The 20,407-nt window shown below is 40.7% G+C and overlaps 1 protein-coding gene across 2 annotated transcripts in view; it reads right to left on the reverse strand.

Annotated features, from left to right (window-relative positions):
• Grem2 (gremlin 2, DAN family BMP antagonist) overlaps nucleotides 1-20,407 on the reverse strand; it is a 99,148-nt gene that overhangs the window by 24,113 nt on the left and 54,628 nt on the right. The window lies entirely within an intron of this gene.

Raw genomic sequence — 20,407 nt, forward strand, 5'->3', positions numbered from 1 at the left:
AGAAAAAGACGTCCTTTGGTTGGGAAGAGAGTAAGTTCAACCAAGCATCCATAGTCTGGTTCCATATGCTGTCCTTTGACTCTCTGGAATGATGGAATAAGTTACTCTACCAAAATAAGCTCTTAAGTCTGCTGTGCCTGAGGGAGTTTTGCTTTTGACCCCCGTCTGGTCCACTCTGATGCTCTTGTCACATCTCCCTCTTGCTGCTGCAAATAATAGAGGCTTCATCCTGTCCTGTCACAGGGACGTTGTCTTGTGAGTGAAAGTGGTGACTTCTAATTGTCCATAAAAAAAAGACATCAGGCTGCTCCCCCTGCCCTCTGGTTTCTCACTTTTATACAGTTTTTTTTTTTAAATATGAAACAGGAAAAAGGTGATGAGTAGCCCAAAGGATGATGAAATATCAGGTGTTGGTGACATCTGTTGCGAGGCATCTTCTGTTGTGTTGAAAGTGGTCATATCTTTCTACGCTTAGGGTGACTGATCCTTAAGACTCATTGCTGCTCACACGTGTTTTTGTATGTTTACATATGATGTGTTTAGACAATGTGTGTGCAGCTTGTACAGTGGCTTTCCTTGGGAAGTCTGCCTAGCACAAAGCCTGCCCTGCCATCTCTAGACTCCCAGTCATAGCTCTGTCATGAAGCTCTGGTACCAGCCCAGCTTGAGGAAGGCTGGACTCTCACATCAAACATGCAACAAAGGAGAGACGTTCACAGGCCCAGATCACAGCACAAAAACAAACAATATGAGAAGCTAAGACAGTGGGCCACCCCCAAACTCACTAGTCCACTGAGAATCACCTAAATGAACCCAAAGACACAGAATTTAAAAATGCAAACTTATACTTCATCAAGGAATTTTTATCTCAAAAAAAATAATTAAAAATTGAATAGGAATGCTGAACTAAAGAGGAAAAGGTTGAGAAAATGAAAGTCAATCTGGAGCAGTGATTCTTGCCATGACGTTGCTGTGTACAATTCTCTGGGCTATGTGCTATCTTGACCCAAACAAACTTAGTTCTGGCAAATGAAAGGCCCTATTGGTGGCTTTATCTTGGGAAAATAGATTAGGCCCTTTGGCAATTGCATGAGAGAGAGAGAGAGAAAGAGAGAGAAAAACATAGGTTTTATGATAAATAAAATTTTACTGCCTTCTGGCTGCTATCTTGTGGGACACTAAGCACGAGCCAGTCATGATACTTTACAGCATATTTACGAAATAATTCTAGAGAGATCTTTAGAGGTCTTTGGAGAAAGTCGCTATTGTCACTTCCAATCCAAAGGCACCTTCATGCTATCAGTGCCTTTTATGTGATATTTGTCTTCACTCAGGAGAAAACATTGACTTAGACATTTTCAACTTCTAGCGATTTGGTTCTAATTTTTCTGGTATTATTTCCACCAAAGGCCATTTGATCTGTTGTAAGACATTACAATTGTTTGACCCACTGTATTCTCTCATTTGGCAACCATTTCCAGGAGAGATCACCTCATTTATGGTAGAATAGTAGGTAGAGATATCCTTGAGATTTTCAAGGGATCAAGAGCCAGGAGCAAAGAAGCTAAAAAGTCAAATCAAAGACTTCACAACCTTTGAAAGGTTTTTCAAAGTTCAACAATGGCTTAGAGAAGGAGGAGGAGAAGGAGTGGAGGAAGGGGGGAGAGGAGGAAAAAGAAGAGGATGGAAGGAAGGAAAGGGAAGAAGAGAAGAGGAAATAATGATGTAGTTTTGAGGAGGCAATGTATACATCCATGATATGGAATTAAACAACTACAATGAGGAAAGCATTACAAGGTTCCCACCTGCTCCTGGCTCTTAAGCCTGACAGTATAGACATCATATAATCAGTTTCTACTGCCATTCTAAAATAGCATTTCTCACCTAGAGGCACTAGTGATATTTTAGGATTAGATAATTCTATGCTGGAGATGAAATGTCTCCATTTATTCTAGACTGTTCAGTAGTGTCTTTGGCTTCTCCTTACCATAATACTGTGTTGTGTCCAAGATGTGACACCAAAAGTCCTCATTTAATGGAGATGTTGAACTATATATTAAAAGAAAACTTCATAATAACACCCAAGGAGGATTTTCCTGGCTCTGGGAGCTGTATAGTCATCTTTCCTTAAGTCTAGTGTGAGGACTTATTTACCCAGTAACTGACTAATAGTCTTTCACATTTTTATTTTAATTCGAAGTTGCTTGAAAGGTTGTAATGAAAAATTGTACACATAGGTCATTTAATTCATACAGTTTCAACTTTAATAAAAACTTCTACAAGAGAAATGGATAGGTCAAAGACTATATGTGCTTGTCATTTTGATAAGCAGTAACACTTGGATTGCTGCCAATCTCAGGGGTAAATGATGGTGTTTCAATGTTCTTTTGATTTCCATTGCCATGTTAACTATTGTGGAATGTAGTTCTGTATGCTGTGAATAGGTGTTGCTCTGATTTGGTTGATAAATAAAACGCTGATTGGCCACTGGCTAGGCAGGAAGTATAGGCAGGGCAAGCAGAGAGGAGAATTCTGGCAAGAGAAAGGCTGAGTCAGGAGTTGCCAGCCAGACATAGAGGAAGCAAGATGTCAAGGCAGAACTGAGAAATTATACCAAGCCATGTGGCTAAACATAAATAAGAGTTCTGGGTTAATTTAAATGTAAGAGCTAGTCAGTAATAAGCCTGAGCTAATGGCTGAACAGTTATAATTAATATAAGCTTCTGAGTGATTATTTTGTAAATGGCTGTGGGACCTCGGTGCCAGGTGGGACAGGAGAAATCTTCCAACTATAATTGGTGTCCAACGTGGGGCTTGGACCCCAACTCTAGAATTAAGAGCCTCATGCTCTACTGATTGATGAGTTTCTAAATGGTTTTATTAAATATAAAAAAAAAAAACAATGGAGCCAAATATAGGGGCGAAAGCCTTAGAGAGATCAGGGAAATAGGGAAAGCCACCAGCCGACCTTACCTCATGAACTCTGCAGCTTTCAAATGTGAGTTACTTCCTATCTACCCATGCACACATGCCTTGCTATTCTGCCATCTGATTTGCTCTCTGTCCAGCTATCCAACTTCCTCTTCCTACATAGCTCTCTCACTTTCTATCTGTCTATACAGACCTCCAGACCTCCGTGGTTAATTAGTGTTGGAATTAAGGCATGTGTCACCACACCTGGCTCTGTTTCCAGTGTGGTCTTGAACACAGAGATCCTGCCTGCTAAGTGATAGGATTAAGGGTATGTGCTACCATTCCCTGGCTTCTTTGTTGACTTATAATGGCTGGCCTTTTCCCTCTGATCTCCAGGCAAGCTTTATTTTTTGAAGCACAAATAAAATATCACCACATTTCAGCACAAATAAAATATCACTACAGTGGACAGACTAAGGAGTTTTTCCTTTAAGAACTAGTTATGTGTGTCTTTATAAAACACCCATTTATAATTATATTTTCAGAAGTTCTTTATATATTAGTCTCGTTAAATATGGTGTGGTTTACATTTTTCTTTTGTTTTTGCGTGTATATGTGGTATTCATGCTCATGTGCGTGTGTGTTCTCACATGTGTAGGTGAGTGTGTGTTTGCAGGAAATATTCATGTGCCTGTGCATTCATTCTAAGGCCACAGACTGATGCCATCTATCTTCATTGATTGCTTTCCACCTTATAAATTGAAGCAAGGCCTCTCAGTTGAACCCAGAGCTTGCTAGTTTGGCTAGCTTAAGTAGCCAGCTTGCCCTGGGGATCCCCTGTTACTTTCTCCTGAGCACTAGGATGACAAGTAGGCCATCTTACATGCCTGACATTGACATGGGTGCTGGGAATTTGAGCTCTGGTTCTCATGCTCACACAGCAAATGTTTAACCCACTGAGACACCTTTTTAGCCTACAAATCATTTTTTTGCAACCAAGTTCACTGTTTGTCTTTACTTATAGAGCACAAAGAATTATATATATATATATATATATATATATATATATATATATATATATATATATATATTACACATGAGACTGTAAAAAGTTGTGTCTGGCATTATATATGGTATGACCAGTAGTGCTGGAACACATCAGAAGTCGATTGTAAAATACAGAGTGGCTCATATAATATGAATATACTTCCCCATACATCCAAGTTTTAGCTAAAAATGAACAGTGTCAAAAGAAACTATAGAAGCAATATTACTTTAATCACCTGCTTATGGGGAATGACTTTACCAGAATGACATGCACACACACACACACACAAAAAGAAAAGCCATATAGAATTGGAATGTGTTTATTTCTAGGTGGTCCGTCTGTTTTACCATTGGCCCTCTCCCACCACTCTTTTCTGAACTAATTTCAAGCCCCAAATAGACATGCCAGCAGAGCTCAGACAATTCAGCATGAGTCCCCTGAAACCTCAAGTGCATGCCATTGAAGCTATGGGATTCGTCAACTAGATTGACTCAGAGGTGAGGGGAGTCTGTAAGCTCTGGTCAGATCATCCTGGCCTCCCTTCCCATCTCAGCTCCAAGAGACACTATGATCTTGGTTCTTTCACACAATTGCTCTGCATTTTATTTGTCTCTGTTTCCTCAGGAACTTCATCCACATTGCAGGCATTGTCTCTGAATGACTAGGACTCAATTCCCTATCCTCCCTTCTCCTGTTAACATACTATTCTGGTCAAAAGTCTGAATCCTTCCCAAGTAAATACCTTGCAGGAAGTACTGACATGATTGTTTTTCTTCATCAAGATTGTGTTAAAGTTATCCACATTGTGGTCGGTGGGCCCCCTATGTCCTAGAATACCCAGGCATAACATGAAATCATAAAATTCCTTAAATCTTTATAGGATATTTTTGTTGTTGTTGTTCAGTTGAGCAAATCCAAAGTGTGAACCTCATGGAGGACAAACAGTGTTGTGTTACAGTTTCAGAAGTTTAGATATACCTGGAACTTAACTGTACTAAAGCTACATCTCCATTTAGGAGTGTGTTATGGTTTTTATCTTTAATATTCATCAAAGACCATGAGTTAAAGGCTTGCTCTTCAGCATGTGGCCTTGTTGGGACATGATAGAACATTTAGAAGATGGGGACATAGACTGAGGATGTTAGATCACTAGGAACATGTCCTTAAAGGAAATATTGGGACCCTATCCCTTCTCTCTCCCTTCCCAGTCATCATGAAGTACACAACTTTGCTCTACCATGCTCTCCATGCTATGATGATCTGCCTCATCACAGGCCCATAGTGATAGGACCAAGTGACCATGGACTGGGTATTTTGGAACTGTGAGCCAAAACTATGCTGTTTCTTCTTTCAACTTGCTCATATCATGTATTTGCTACAGTGATGGTGAGCTAACACAAGATTATGTTGTGTGAGGCCTGTAATTCTTTTCTTCTCTCTGAGGTCTCCCTCTCGAGAGAGAGCTTCATACCGCCACATGATTCCTAAGACTCACTTGGTGTCTTAGGGTTTTCTATTGCTGCAAGGAGAGGCTGTGACCATGACAACTCTTACAAAGAAAACATTTAATTGAGGGGGCTCTCTTACAGTCCATAGATTCAGCCCATCATGGTGGGGAGCATGGTGGCATGCAGGCAGACATTTTCTTAGGCAGGCAACAAGAAGTCAACTGACTGTCACACTGAGTGAAGCTTGAATAAAAGACTTCAAAGCCTGTCCTTCAAAGTGTGTCCATAGTGGCACACTTCCAATAGAAGGTGCGGCCCTGATTAAAGATGTACCCTCCAGGCTCAAGGTATGGATTAAAGTTGTGTGTCACCCAGCCTCTCCCAACAAGACCACACTTCCTCCAACAAGGCTACACCTCCTAATAGTGCCACTCTCTATGAGTTTATGGGAGCCAAATACATTCAAACTACCACATTCCATCACTGGCCCACATAAACCTTTAACAATATCATAATGTAAAATGCATTTGGTCCAATTTCAAAAGTCTCCATAGTCTATCACAGGCTCAACAATGTTTAAAAGTCCAAAGTTCAAAGTCTCTTCTGAGATTCATATAATCTCTTAACTGTAATCCCCTGTAAAGTCAAATAAAAAAGCAGACCAGATACTTCCAACATATAGTGGCACAGTATTTATATTACCATTTCAAAACGTAGGTAAGGGAGCACAGTAAGGAAATACTGTACTGAAGCAAGACCAAAACCAGATGGGCAAACTCCAAACTCTGCATCTTCATGTCTGATGTCAAAGTGTTCTCCATATCTCCACTCCCATTCAGTTTTGTTGACTGGAACACACTTCTTTCTTTTGGGCTGGTTCCATTCCCTGTTAGCAGCTCTTCTTGGCAAGTATCCCTTGACTCTGATATCTTTAATATCTTGGGTAATTACAAAATTCCAACTGTCCAATGTCTGGGATCTACTCAATATCTCCTGAACTCCTCCAAAGGGAGGTTGCTTCTTCAGCTCTATACTCCAAAGCACACACTTGTCTTCTAAGCTCTGGCTGGCTCCACTCCATTGCTACTGCTGTCCCTTCTGGTTATCCCATGGTACTGGCATCTCCAAAACACTGGAGTCCTCTGCTACAATTGAGCTTCACTTTTACCAATAGCCTTTCATAGGCTCTCCTCATGGTGCTAAACCTCAACTCCTTTGTATGACCCCTTCAGTCCTGGGCCTTCAACTGCCATTGAGGCTGCACCTTCACCAATGGCCTTTCTTTCATGCCTTCAAAACCCATACCACCTGGGTGATGCTTACACATTACCAAGTCCAGCTACCAGCATGATGTACAACCTTGGCTGCCTCTGGGACACAGCTTCTCTGTTATCTCAGGAAACACTTCCCAGAAGATTTCACCTCAGTGATGTTGGTCTCTTGTTAATCATGGCTAATTTCTTAGTTCCAGCCAATCAGAATCAAGTATTCAAGGAAAGCAAAATTTTGCTTTAGTAGTTCTGGTATCACAGCTAATTCTTCAGCCCCAGCTAACCAAAACCATAGGATCTTAACTCTTTCTTCTGTCCATAACTCTAAGGACAGAACCATGTGGCCAAAACTGCCAAGCTCTGCTGCTTGATGGGGCTGAACCATGGCTCCCTTGTTCAATAACATCTTCATCAGCTTTCTGTCTTTCACTGCCTAAGCTTGGCTGTCCTGAAACTTGCTCTGTAGACCAGGTTGGCCTTGAACTCACAGAGATCTGCCTGTCTCTGCCACCAGAGTACTAGGATTTAAATTCTGTTTCCATCATCACCTGAGGCCAGCATTCCCTTTATTCCATTTCTGAATTTATTTATCTCCTTGAACAGAGGATTTAGCACCATTCCACTTTCTGGTGTCCCTTTTCTCCTCAAACATTTTTTCCTTGCTCAGCTTGCTCCTTTCATTATGTATCTTCATTAGAGTTACCACTAATATCCACACATCAGAGTCTATACTAGGCTGTTTTGAGATTTTTTTTTCTGCCAACAGAATTAATCAAAAACTCTTTCTTCACTTTAGTATCAGGCAGACTCTTTAGACAAAGGCAAAAGGCAGCCACTTCCTTCACCAAAATATCACAAGAATGATTTCTAGGCAACTTGCCCAAATTCTTCTTTGAAACCTCTTGAGCCAGGCCCCGACAACTCATCAAATCACACTCAGCACCATTGTCTTCTATGCTCCTAATAGGATGGCCCATTAAACAGTACTTAATGCATTCAACTACTTTCCTAATTTGCAGTCCCATCCACTGTCCCAAGGTCCATGTTATTCCAAACAAAAACATGGTCAGGCCTATCACAGCAATACCCCACTCCTGGTACCAACTTTTGTCTTAATTTGAGTTTCTATTGCTGTGAAGGGACACCAATGACCACGGCAATTCTTGTAAAGAAAACATTTAATTAAGGTCATTTATTTACAGTTTCAGAGGTTCAGTCCATTGTCATCAAGGCAGAGAACATGATGGTATGATGTGGTGCTGAAGCTGCGAGTCCTTACATTTTGACTCAGAGGCAACAGGAAATCAACTGACTCACTAGGCAATATCCTGAGCAAAAGAAACCTCAAAACCCGCCCCCACAGTGACACACTTCCTCCAACAAGGCTATACTCACTCCAGCAAAGCCACACCTCCAGTCCCTATGAGATTATGGGATTATGGGATCGTGGGGTCCAATTATATTCAAACTACCACACCTGTCTTTAAGCCTGGGACCAGGAAGGAGTTTTCTAGAATGAACGATGATAGCAAGGGCTTTGCTTCTAATTCCTACTGCTTTCATGTCCTATTCCTACCACAGCTAATGACTACAAGTTTGCTCACTGAACACAACACAGGTAGATAATGTTAAGCTTCTTTGCATTAGAAGTCTGGCATGGGTCTCACTGAGCTAAATCCAAGGTGTTCACCAGAGCTGTGACCTTTCAAAGGAACCTATTTCCTTGTCTTTTCCAGCCTTTAATGACTACTCACACTGTTTGTTCTTGATTTTCTAGCTCCATTTTCTAAGCCAAAAAACCAGTGAGAAAACCCTCTGCCTACTCTTTTATTTTTCTTCTTTTTTTTTTTTTTGGTTTTTCGAGACAGGGTTTCTCTGTGTAGCTTTGCGCCTTTCCTGGAGCTCACTTGGTAGCCCAGGCTGGCCTCGAACTCACAGAGATCCACCTGGCTCTGCCTCCCGAGTGCTGGGATTAAAGGTGTGCACCACCACCGCCCGGCCCTACTCTTTTATTTTAATTAACTTTGTTTTTAAATTAAAATTCTTTTCTCTCCCTTTTCTTGGATTTGTTCTCTCTCTCTCTCTCTCTCTCTCTCTCTCTCTCTCTCTCTCTCTCTCTCTCTCTCTCTCTCACACACACACACACACACACGCCTTGGATGTATTTTCATTCTATAGCCTAGGCTTGCTTCAAATTATTAATCCCTCTGCATCTGTCTTCAAGTGCAGACATTCCAGGAATGCACCACTATACCCTGATCAAGTGGATTTTTTAAAAGGTGATACAGAATGACTATTATTTTATTGCCACACTTCTGACCACAGCTCAGAAAATTCACTTTCCTTAAAGGACCCATGGGTACATGTGAGACTCACCTGTAGTATTTAGGATAATCTCCCAACTCAAAGCCTTTAACGTAACCACAACTGTAATGTCAAATTTGCCACTAAATATAAGATATACAGAGTTTTCAGGTATCAGGGTGTAGGCATCTTTGGAGGGGCCCATTTGTCTTACCACACTTCTCTAACATCATTCTGGGGCTGAAAAGATGAGGCATTAAAGATGAGAAGTGGAAGTTGTATTTTATAATCATGTCACAACAATAGATACACGAGAGAGTTGTGGTTTGATTATTTTGTCAACATTAGGGCCTTTCCGGCAAATAGCACCTGACTTTAATATGCTAGTTTCTGCAGAAATCAAAGCAGCCCAGTCTCCACTCTGCCTTTATCACTAATCCAACAGGCATTTAAAGCCGTGCTCTCCCTGGCTGGTTGGGTTGTGCAGTCAAGCGGTCCAAAGAGCCCTCAGCGCAGCTGCTGCTTTCAATGCCATGGCCAGGATCTGGTTACTCTACTTCTTCTCTGACTTGGACCCCTCCCAAGAAGAACTTTGATTCAAATATTCTATTACTGATCTACCAGACACTCTCTGGCTCCTCTCTGGCTTTGAGGAGATTCCAAATCTCTGTGCTTATGTGGACATGCCTTCAATAGCATCTAATAGAAGGATGCACTTTGTTCTTTCAGTAGTCAAGAAGAAAAGTGTTCTCTTGTGAAGGCTCTTCCGTATTTGAAGACGGTTAGGGGAGGGATGAAGATGCTGCCAGTTAAAAGTGCATTTCTAAACTGCTTCTCCAGACATATGAAGAGATGGCTTAGCATTCGCTGGCTGGAGAGAAACCTGAGCCTCTGCCATGGGGTCAGCTATCTTGTTACCTTTTAACCCTATTAGCTGATATTCCACTAACTAAGCAACACTTACGAAATGCACTCCTCAAGATCTACACCAGAGCAACGGTGGAGAAATAAAGGAAGATAAGCAGAAAGGGAGCTGTTGAGCAGGAAAAGGAAAGGAAGCCCACTTTAGGGAGAGGGTACATCCTCCATGTCACACATCTGTACCCATAACTTGTTTAGTTCTGTTCTGAACCTTTGACTTACCTCAGAACTACAATGTGAAATGCCATTTTTAAGACTCTCTCTCTCTCTCTCTCTCTCTCTCTCTCTCTCTCTCTCTCTCTCTCTCTCTCTCATGTGTGCACGTGCGTGTGTGTGTGTGTGTGTGTGTGTGTGTGTGTGTGTGTGTGTGTGTGTGTCACATATGTAGAGGGCAGAGGATAACTCTGGTCGTCAATCCTCACCTTCCACCTTGTTTGAGACAAAGTTTCTTGTTCGTCATCTCATTAGCCAGACCCGCTGACTGGGAGCTTCTGTAGGGATTCTCCTATCTCTGTCTTCCCTCTCACTATTGGGCCATTGGCAATACAGATATGATCAACCAGGTTCAGTTTTATGTGAGTATTGGAGATCTGGCCTCACCCATCCTTGCACAAGCAAGCACTTACCCAGAGAGCCACCTCCTCAGCCTAAAATGCCACTCTATTGTATTAGGGAAAATGAATTATAACTGCAATAGTTTTAATAAGATGCATAGCTATTTTCCTACATCACTACTTTGAATTTCAGAGAATTTATAGTACGCACTGGAGGTCTTGAAAACAAGGCTGCATGTATACAACTCGAACAATTGTGTATCATTATAGTTAATTAGTATTAATTTTAGTGTCTCTGGTTTTGAAATCTTTTAATGTATACTTCAGTTAAACACACACACACACACACACACACACACACACACACACACACACACACTTCGGATTAGGACTACCAAAGGAGTAAATAATAGTTTTGATTCTGTCTCTCTATTGAAGGTGTTCAGGGTGTTATGTGCTGATGTGTTTCTAACAGACCCGAGGAGGAGGAGGAGGAGGAAGAGGAGGAGGAGGAGGAGGAGGAGGAGGAGGCATAGAAAGGCAACTGTAGCAGCAGGAGTGCAGTGTGGAAGGAATCCGTTGGAACAAAGTTGCTTATCCAATGTCTGTTTCAGAGCCAGTGTGCAATGTCCATGATCTCTACTCCCTGTACTCTGTAGATGAACACACCAAGGCAGTAATTGCATGGCTAGGACATGTGGACACTAGGCTGTAGAGACAAAATGCAAACTCCTCACTGTCCAAATTTGACCCCTTTCAATTCAATATACACTATATAAAATGGTAGAAGTCACTGTGGCCTCACTGCTGTGCTTTCTCACCATCAAGGGAATATGGAGTTACACAAAGTTAAGAACAAGGCAGATAATCTTGTGAGTGATTTTCAGAGACATGACCACAAGTTGGGGTTAAAAAAATGTACTTATAAGAGCCATTTCTCAATGCCAAGTACCTGAAATTTCATTTAACTCTTATTAGGAAGATTAGGAAGTTTTTTCTTTATTCCTTTGTTATATTCAAGGAGACAAAGACTTGTGGAAGATTGACTTTTATTGAAATGTGCTCTGGAATATAAGATTTGACTAAGGAATGGGGTTGCCTCTCAAATAATGAGATTTCTCATGAGAATTTGAAATTTCTGGGATTGGATTTTACTGTGTGAATGGCATAAGTTCGAGGGTCAACTGTTTTCATTAAATGAGTATATTCTAATCCTTGAATGACCATGGTTCTCACCAACCAGTCATTCTGTACTTACCTGCTTCCAATCTTAATACTTTAGAAACATTATTGACTACGAGAAGAAAGATGAATTGAAACTGAAATATTCTTGGGAATGGATATATGTTTCATTTTTCTGTATAAACCTGAGAGCCACACCACACCTATATTCAACTAATTAATTAAAACAACTAAGTAATGGGTACCAAGCATATATCTTGGTCTCAGAGAGTGGCTGAAGTAAACTTTCACTTGAAAATGTGTCTCTCTGACCCCTAAGCACATGTCCCAGTATTCTGGCAAGTCACTTCCCTCTCTATCAAGGCCTTGCCAGAGAAATGATCAACAGGCTGCCTGCTGAGGTTTTACGACTCTAGCCTTCGAACAGCTCTTTCAATCCAAGTAGAGATTCAGACTCAGCACCAAGCTTTGCCAAAGCCACATCAAGGAGAATCATTTAACCTGAATTATTTTCCATCTCTTTCTCCTGCTTCTTCGTGAAGGGGCTCTTGGGGTTTTCTTGAAGGGAAGAGTTGATGAATCCCTATGTTCAGCAGCCAGTGTTGCCCTAAGGTGAAACATCACTAGAACTGCTGGACTGGCTTTTCTTTTTGATCTAGCCATTTCTAAGGACCACATCACACTTACTGCCTTCATTCAGTTTGTATATAAGGGCATTGAAAAGGAAGATTTCCATAAGACTCTCAAGTGAGGCTGAGAGGATAAGGAGGGGGATTCATGAAGCTGGGAATAGTGATGACAAGGTCATTCATCCAGAGCCTTATGCTAGATTTATTTGAGTTCAAACAGACAAGCAAGTAAACAAAACATTCCCTGTGATGAAGATGATGATGATGACATTTTTTGTTTTTTCTTCCTTTCTTTCTTTGTTTCCCTTCCTTCTTTCCTTCCTTCCTTCCTTCCTTCCTTCCTTCCTTCCTTCCTTCCTTCCTTCCTTCCTTCCTCCCTCCCTCCCTCCCTCCCTCCCTCCCTCCCTCCCTCCCTCTCTCTCTCTCTCTCTTTCTTTCTTTCTTTCTTTCTTTCTTTCTTTCTTTTGTAGTTGGGATCCAACTCAGGACTTGAGCAAGCTAAGCAGATGGTGGAACCATTGAGTTCTAACCCCAGATCCACTTTTTTCTTATAAAGCTTGCTAATTTGGTGACTGAGAGCATATTTTCATCAACACTTTTATGAAATTATAACAAAACATAGAATTTGGAACCACAACAAACACAGAAAAAAAATGGCTCATTTACTAAAATGACAAATTTGTCACATTTTTCTTCCCATGGGCGCTGTGGGATGTTCTGTATGTCCTGTGGGAGCCCGTTCTCGGGTTCCTCGTGGCTTTACTCAGCAGGTCCGCATAGAGGATGATTAGGACCTGAGTGCAGGTGTCTGACATGGTCTACACTTGGCTGTGCTGTGGGATGGTCTGTATGTCAAATTGCTCTGATTCGTCAATAAATAAAACACTGACTGGCCAGTGGCTAGGCAGGAAGTATAGGCGGGACTAACAGAGAGGAGAAAAGAAAGAACAGGAAGGCAGAAGGAGTCACAGCCAGCCACGCCAGGATAAACAGAATGTAAAGATGCCGGTAAGCCACAAGCTACGTGGCAAGGTATAGATTTGTAGAAATGGGTTAATTTAAAATATAAGAACAGTTAGCAAGAAGCCTACCACGGCCATACAGTTTGTAAGCAATATAAGTCTCTGTGTTTACTTGGTTGGATCCGAGCGGCTGTGCTGTGGCACTGGCGGGTGACAAAGATTTGTCCTGACTGTGGGCAAGGCAGGAAAACTCTAGCTACACATGGGCCTTGCTACAGAACCTCTATCGAGAAGCTGCTTCCAGAAGACTGGCCCTATTGATCCATTATTGTCTCATATTATCTCAGATAAATAGAAAAACAAATTGATAAAAATGACTTTATATACTGCATGTTTCTAGAACAGAAACAACTTAATTTGGTCAAAACAATGATACTTACAAAATTGCAGGACTACCAGAAAATTCTGCAAATAAATCTTTGAGAAAACAGGGAGTGGTGTGCATTAGTTACATGAATTGGTTTCTACTCTTGGAGAGCCCAGGATTCTATAGCTCTTTTCCTTATTCTGTGCAGTGGACCCTTGAGTCCTCTTAGGGTGTCTTTCCTAGCTTTGTTTGCATTACTGTAGGGACACTTACACTGTCATTGCTTCTGGTGTAAGAACTATCACTTCATAAGCAGATTCAGAGGCAGCCCTAATTTTCACTACTTGACCACCTGGCATATTTTGGGACACAAGTAATCCTTAAATGCTAATCACATTTCTAGGTATGGGACAATGAACCTGAAATTGTTCCTAAAATAAAGCAAGTTTCTAGTTTCAGAAGTCATTTGACAAGCTCATCAAGCCCAAAGATGTTTTTAAGGAAAAAGAATAGCTCAGTGCTTCTTAGGATATGAATTTCTGAAGGCTGGCTCTGTAAAAGCTGTCTGCGATCAAATAAATTAAGTCAACCCATGTTAAATAGAGCTATAGAGACTCCCTTTCTGGAAGACGTAAGTGTGACTAATGTGATATGTGAGTCTCTAAAACAGAGTTATAGTGTGCAGGATTTCCTGAATTCTCAGACAATGGGAAAGACCCATATTGTCATCAAGGGATTGGCTAGACAGGATGATTTCGAAGACTCTTTCCTGCTCTAAATTCTCTGATAATCTTCCATTCACACAAAGAGCAAGTTATCCTGCAGATATTTCCTATACCCTTAGATTTCAGTGTTCCTCTTAAAAATATATGGCTCTTTTAAAAAAATGGCATAAAAGATCAAAAGGATCACATGAGGCATTTATGAGAAGAAAGGGATTTGAACACTGTTGTGGAGGAAGGGTAAATTTAAGGCACACATTGTTCAATTTCTAATGATAGTTTTCACCAGTAACCACACTGACAGAGCATAATCTCCCATGATGTGACTCCTAGAAAATAAGAAGATTGATGATGTATAAGTGATGTAATGTCAATTACCAAAAAGCCTAGAGATTCTTCCTAGAAACTATGTGTAAAAAACTTCATGCTAGGCTTTTTTGTTTTGTGTGTGTGTGTGTGTGTGTGTGTGTGTGTGTGTGTGTGTGTGCATGCCAGTGCCTGCAAAGGGCAAAGAAAGGGTCAGATCCCCTAGGTCTGGAGTTACAGGCAATTGTGAGCCACTTGACTTGGGTGCTGGGACCTGAACTTTGGTCCTCTACAAGAGCATCAAGTGCTCTCAACCGCTGAGCCAATTCTCCAGCTCCTAAAATGCCAGTCCTGCTGTTGCATTCTTTTTCCTGGCACATAAAGAACAATAATGAGCCCTTCCTCCAGTCTGGAGAATCATTCACCATCTAATGGTCAAATGCTTGAGAACAATAGAAAACTGTGAATGCATTGACTCTTGCAGTTTTAAAGAAATTTCAGAGCAAAAAATAGACAGTCCTATAAACTCCGAGATTATGACAGACATCTAGGAGCCCGAGTTATTAAGGGCTTTGTTGTGTTTTGTTAAGACTTCAATCAGATTTAGTGACAAATAACTGGGATAATTGAACTTCTGACCAAGAAACTCATGGAATTAAAAAAAAAAAAACTCCCTCAAACCAAGCAAGATTCATTTAGAAACTCTTGTTTGGATTCCCATAAGAGGAAGAAATATCCTCATCCTTATGGTGTTTTTTCTTTCCCTTTTTGGCACAAACTGATAGTTTGAGTTCCTGTTCTCATAACTGTCTCTACCTCCGTTTATGGAGATTTCCTTTCTTCATTCTAACCTGCCGGTGGAACTTGAACAAATGGGTGGTATAACTAAAAATCGATTTTCTTAGAATGTCACTTCTTAGGTGGAAGACAACACAGTTAAAGCTAGACATAAGCGGTGAGGTTAAACATGATCAGAGCTCCAGGCCAGCCCTAGGGAGTGTGTCCGCCTCAACTCAGGGTTTACAGTCACTGCAGTTTTAATCAGATTTGAATGTAATAGTATTTCATAATTTTCCACTGAGCCTTTTTCTCCTTTCTTTGGAAAAGAAAAACCTCCAGAACAAGAGAAATTAAGAAAGAGAATAGTATAGTTGGTGTGGTTATGTGGCAAGGCTTAGTCTGCGCACACATGGTCCCTGCCTGTTTCCCGACATAGACGGAAAACTATGGCTATGCTTGTCCTTAAAATCTAGTTGCCACACTCTTTCTTCAACTCAAGTGTCTGGAAATAGAAGCCATTGGGGGAAACTTTAGTTCTGGACTTAAATTCTTACCAACTAACTTCCAATAACTATGTGACTGTATCTTGAACAATATAGATGATACTTCCCCATGAAAATGTGAGGGGCTTGAGTTAAATGATTTTGTCACATCACCTCTACAGATCTGTAAACCTCAGTGATGATTTCATGAAATTAACCAAAGTTATATAATTTATTTTTTATTTTTATAATAATGAAAGCAATCTGACAGATCAGGGGATAAAATAATAATAATGTATCTTTACTGAAGATTAATCTATGTCAAATGCTATGCATAATTTATATTAATTGGTCTATGCAGGAATCATGCCTGCAAATCATCCTCATCACCACCATCCCCATCACCATCATTATTATCATCTTTATCACCATCATATACACTATGGAGTAGAATTAAGGAAAGACTGCTAAGGGAAGTTCTACTACAGGCTAGCTAGTGAATGGCTAAGGTCAAAGTCAAACCCAGGCTCTCTGTGGTCTTCAGTCATGCTTAGAACCTGTGTAGTTGCTACCCATAACATTTCTCTCTGAAGAGTCCATTGGCTTCCTTTATACACTTCAAGTCATTTAACTTTGAGTTCATTTGTGTTCGTGCATTTAATTAGTAGCAATTCATTACTATGGCAGAGTCTGGCATATATCATGGTTACAGGGAACATTACAATATTTATTATATACAGAAAGCACTTTGAGTGTTATAGAGGAGTTATAACACAAACAATAATGATAACACAACATAGCACTGTGAAATATTAAGACAAGTGTGCCTTGGGTGTGGAGAAGGACATATGTGAACAGACATTAAGGAAATAAAAATCAATCTCAATCGGAACAGCTTGCTGTGGAAGGCTTGGAAAGGGAAAACCATTTAGCGCAATGAGAAGAGGCAATTAATTCCAACATGAATCCACAGTGTTATTTTGTTTATAACATTAGAGATTAGAATATTGAATGGTCTAAAATTGAGAAGAGGTATTAATAGCTGAAGGACAGGGTGTATGATAGATACATGGAGACGAAACTGTAATTGGGAAGCCCTTGGTGTCTCACACTAAAGATACAACACTATCCTGATGAACTTAAGGGGCCCTTTAAAGCTTTTAAACATAAAATTTTGTAGCACTAAGGAGGTACCACTAAGGCAGGGAGTAGATGGATCTGTCTACAAACAGGAAGAAAGAATGGAATCCACTCCAGTAAAATCAGGTTCCTCCCAAAAGATCATTGAAAGAGGCAATTGCTGCACTACAGAGAAGTGGTGGTTTTGAGAGCTTTGAAGGTACATGGGGAGTTAGGAGTCAGGAGAGGAGTCAGTTGGAAGAACAGATTCTGGGAGTAGGAAGGAAAGAGAGTGATGGGCTCTGCTTCCAGGCTCTCTCACAAGACTGGCACCGTGGATGGTGACTATCTCCATTCTTGGAAAGCCGGCCTAGAGAGAGACCAGCCCCTTTGTAGGAAGGCTCACTATAATTGGGAACACGCCATTCTTAGGTTGCCTGTGAAGTACTTTCAGATAGAGAAATAGTCTTACACATGCCAGGTAAGAGCTGGTGCTAATCTTGGATAATATGTATGTATAGGAAACGTTGATGTATCTATAGCAGGAGATTTTTATTAAATGTGGACAACTCATCAAAACAACGATGCCTTGGGTGTATGGCAAGGACAATAAGCCAAGCCTTATGATGGGTGAGTTCACAGGCAAAGCTGAGGGGGATCTTTCAAGCTGATAGGCAAATCAGGACATGAAGTGTGAAGCAGTTTGCGGAAAGGACAGCAAGAACAGAGAGATGGGGTATAAAAACACTCATGTGTGTAAATGAAAGTCATTTTCATTTGACATATGAAAGGGAAGGCAGAAAGCACATTACGGAAAATTAGCATATGTCGTTCTCAGCAGCAAGGATCTCATGCCTATCATGAAGGGATGTGGAAGGGTCTTTCTCTGAGAAGTGAGTTAAGAGTGTGCAATTCAAGTGGAAATGGGGAAAAATGGGAGTAGTGAGGAGTCCCATGTGATCATCCAAGTGAGAGAAAATGAAAGGTTAACTGGCACTGGCATATGGATAGGGGCGGTGATGCACAGAGACACGTTTAGACTAGTAGATCCTTTGTGTCTGTGAAACGTAGAGAAGCCACATGCTTAGGAACAGGGAAACTGAATGTGGCAATGAGTGGGTCTTGAGGTGAAGAAAGGGAAGATATATTTATTTCTTTATATCTGAATCTCTGGAGACCTCTTGCATCAATCTGAATGCTGGAGAAGGAACCCTGCTGAAGATGATAGACTTTGGTATCAGGAAAAATAACAATGAAAATTATTATTGTATGTGTTTATTAAAATTATTATTAAATTAAATTAAAATTAATTAAATTAAATTAAAATTATTATTGTATGTATTGTAGCATGCAAGCATCAACTGGTAAACATTCTGTATTAGTGTACACAGTAGCTCCATTAACTCCCGTGACTACAATCTGAGTGGAAATAAAATTTGCCTTTATAGAACTTGTAAATAATAACAAGATGACCATGCAATTTATCCATAATTGTATAGCTAGTAAAAGTGAGTGTAAGAGCTGGGATTACAACTCAGGTTTGTTGTCAAGACATAGACAACATTTGAAACTAGGTTTGATTTTGTTGTTTATTTTTGATATTTAAATATAACTTTTTTTGAGTTTGTAAAGCATGAAAACTGTTAAAAAAAGAGTGATTATAAAATGAAGATAAGAATGAAAATATAAATGCGATAAGAATGTCACCTTGCAGGGTGGTGATGGCACACTCCTTTAATCCCAGCACTTGGGAGACAGAGGCAGGTGAGTCTTTGTGAGTTCAAGGCCAGCCTGGTCTACAGAGCGAGTTCCAGGAAAGGCACAAAGCTACACAGAGAAACCCTGTCTCCAAAAAAAAAAAAAAAAAAAAAAAAAAGTCACCTTAGAGAAATCAAAGCATAATAAACAGCTAAAAAAATAAATGCAGGAGGAAAAGAATTTGCCCAGGGGCTTTTCCATAAAAAGAATAGAGGCTTCAGTGGAAATAAACAGTAAGAAAATATTGAAGAAAGTGGTGCCCCATGTGCTGGTTGGTGAATCCAGATGAAGGTTGACCTGGACCCTCGGACTTCGGCAGCAATCAAGAGGTAAAGGGGCTTTGTCAGAGCAATTTCACTGTATCAAATGCCACAAGAATGAAATGATGATTCATAAGGATACAAGGAACTGGAGCCCCTCTGTAGGAGATTTTGAGAATGTTGATTAACAGAGGAAGAAAAAAAAAGATCAGGTCTAAACAATAAAGGTTGCAAGGATGATGGTTCATGAGACGTAATTTATTATTTATTCACTTACTTATTTGAAAAGTGGTTTGAGTATAGTTTTAGAGCTAAGGGTGAAATCTTACCAAGAATCATGAGGCTTAACTCATAGAAGTAAAAGCATATAAGCAAACGTGAAGCAAGGTCTACAGGGAAGCAGGAAAGAAAAAATATCCATCTGCTACACAGGTAGTTAATTTGTCTTTGACTGCAGGGAGAATGTGCTGGGATGGGAGGGTGCATTTCATTTGTAAACTGCTATGGTTGGGGTGAGCAGCTGATACTCTGAGCAATTTGATTTCCCCACCCAGGCAAGTTGGTTTATCATTTCCTAGGGTGCAAAATATGGCATGTTGGTAATACGGGAGACTGAGAAAATGTTGACTAGGGCCGCAGGTCTGGAAGGCCCCGATAGCTATGTGCCTGGGGATAAGATTTCTCCAGCGTCAGAAGAGACTTAACAGGAGCAAACATTGACCTCGGAGGAAATGGCTGTCTGGAGTAAGCAGAGGATAACAAATTTTCAACGGAGGTAAAGACGTTCAGAAGGAATACCAAAGGGGAGATGGCCCCCTGGGTAAAGTGCTTGTTGTGCAGGTGCGAGGATCTGAGTTCAAATCCCCAATACCCAAAAGCTGGAGTTACAGGTGACTATAATCCCAGCCAAGATGGAGACAGGAAGATGCCAAGGGCGCACTGGCGGGGCACTCTGGCCAACTGGGGAGCTCTAGGCTTAGTGGGACTCTTTCTCTCTCAAAGAAAAATAAAAGAAAGAAATAACATGGAGGTTGATAGAAGACACCTGACATTAATCCACCACCTTCACATGTATATGCATGGCCTAATGTATACCTACACACTCATACACACACATGCTTAACACATGTGTGCAACACACATAGAGACATACACACACATGCACGCACACACATATGCACACACACACACACACACACACACACACACACACACCACCATCACCAATGAAAGATAAAAAAGAACTGAGAACTCAACAGAATGAGAAGCTGTGTCCTAGTATTCAGAGAGCACATCACAGCAATTTTAGTTACACCACTGGAGAGAGGTGGGAGAGAAGGAGACAAAGGTACTTTCCCCTAGAAGCTAGGACAGGCCTCAG

Source organism: Peromyscus maniculatus, chromosome 11, assembly GCF_049852395.1.
Source record: "Peromyscus maniculatus bairdii isolate BWxNUB_F1_BW_parent chromosome 11, HU_Pman_BW_mat_3.1, whole genome shotgun sequence".
In the NCBI taxonomy this organism is placed as follows: domain Eukaryota; kingdom Metazoa; phylum Chordata; class Mammalia; order Rodentia; family Cricetidae; genus Peromyscus; species Peromyscus maniculatus.